Raw genomic sequence first — 1,907 nt, forward strand, 5'->3', positions numbered from 1 at the left:
GAGAGAGTGTATTTCTCGCTTATTATCCTTTCCTTCGATTTCCTACCGTAAGGAAAAAGAATACTCGCCTCGGATGCTGGCTTATGTATCGACGGTATCGTCCCGCTGCTCTCGCCGTCTGTGACTCACACGCGCGAACCGCGTTAACGTGCACAACTCGGTTTCAAGATTTACAGCTCATTACCGATTTCATAGCCCGTAGTCACGACCAGGTCGCGGTCGCGGACTAACTCGAAATTTAGGCTCAACGCGATAAAGCGACGCAATGTGGTTGCGAAGTAATATCGGTAACACTACGCGATTCGACAAGTATATGTTTTCAATAGTATCGTACGTATAGGTGTAGTACGTTGCAGAAATATAGAAAAGTTTTCTGACGTGAAATATCAAACAATGATATACGAACGAAATATTTATTATACCGATGCCGCTCCACTGCGCCATAGCATGTAAAATTATACGATTGTTTGTTTCGCATCATTTGATCTTAATTTAGATGATATATAGTCTCGAACCACTATGGTCTCGTTATGTACAAATATATATACAATTTTATTATTTATATTTACAATATTTATTATTTATATTTCTGTTAGCGAGATAATACATTTTTCTGTGAATATTGTGTTATTAGAACATAAAAACATACTGACTCACTTAATCATCGCTACGAAATATCGACAATATCAACAATGTTATGTTAGCTGCGTAATACTTTTAGACAAATACGATTACTTTCTATCTATCAATAATAGATATATATCGCGTATATTTTATCGAATTTCGCATATTAAATTGAAATGCGCGCCAACTTATGTATTGCATTACCTTCTAATTTCCTCGATATTCTTTGGATGTACAATTTCCTTTTGATTTGATTCCGTTGAATCTTCTGATTTCTCACAGGCGGCTCGAGAAATATCACTATCTTGATTTGAAGGAAATATCAGGAAAGTCTTTCATCCGAAATACCGTCTCGGATATCGACGATTTCTTTCACGATTTCACGATAGTGATCAGTGATATATAGGGATATCTTGACAGATACGCATGTCACGCATTTGTACGCATTTACGTACACGGTTAGAAAACACTAAGACAATCTTCTAATTGTGGAGCACTAGATAAGTCACTGAATAAGGACTCTCGTTAGATTGCACGAGTACAGTACCACGAGGCTCGTCACGTTGACAACGATCACGACAATGACGACGATGAGTATGACGAGGTGATCGTAACGTAGCATAACACTGATTCGACCGATGCGTGCATGAACAGCAGCACGATCTAAGACACGAACACTGGGTTCGCGTTAACCGCTCCACGCTCATGGAAATGTCAAACGACGCAACGTTTAGCTCGGTATACCGTCGCGCCGGTAGCGGCGGCCGTCGCTCGTGTGGGAGTGTGACATAATATAACAGCGTCGGTAATTTTGAGTGCGTTGCACGTTGATTTAACCGGTTGTCACGAGATTCACGCCACTATTCGCGCTTCTAATTCCTCTAATAAGAAATCGTTATCCTGACAAAAATTGAACGAGCAATTTCATATATCGTGCTTATAGTTCTGTGTATATTACGCGTTTACCGATCTAATTACGATTCTTTTTTATCTAACCGTTTTAATTTCACGTCAATCGATCTATAGCCTACGTGATTCAGGTCGAAACGTGCAGGCTTGTCTATCGTTGATCTCTGTCGATAGCTGGTCGGGCGCGTGCGTCCAACTCGGTCGCGGCAGCCGGCCCGGCTGACTCTCGCGTGTTCCGTGGTGCACGACTCGAGCGCGAACTGAAGTCGAACGCGCCGTGAGGTGAGCGGAGGTGACTTGCGACTCGACTCGACTCGACTCGACTTCGCTCGACTCCCCTCGACTCCACTCGACTCGACTCGGCCCGGGCCGAA

At 42.7% G+C, this 1,907-nt stretch overlaps 1 protein-coding gene across 2 annotated transcripts in view; it reads right to left on the reverse strand.

Moving 5' to 3' along the window:
• The window catches only part of LOC102673011 (putative transcription factor SOX-15), a 52,667-nt gene extending 50,850 nt beyond the window's left edge, over positions 1–1,817 (reverse strand). For both annotated transcript variants that reach the window (XM_006610398.2, XM_006610396.2), the window contains exon 1: positions 829–1,817. The gene's annotated coding sequence lies outside the window, so the exon portion shown is untranslated. The remainder of the gene's footprint in view (positions 1–828) is intronic.
• Between the last annotated feature and the right edge of the window lie 90 nt (positions 1,818–1,907).

The sequence above is a fragment of the Apis dorsata genome, unplaced genomic scaffold (genome assembly GCF_000469605.1).
Source record: "Apis dorsata unplaced genomic scaffold, Apis dorsata 1.3 scaffold_74, whole genome shotgun sequence".
NCBI classification, from domain to species: domain Eukaryota; kingdom Metazoa; phylum Arthropoda; class Insecta; order Hymenoptera; family Apidae; genus Apis; species Apis dorsata.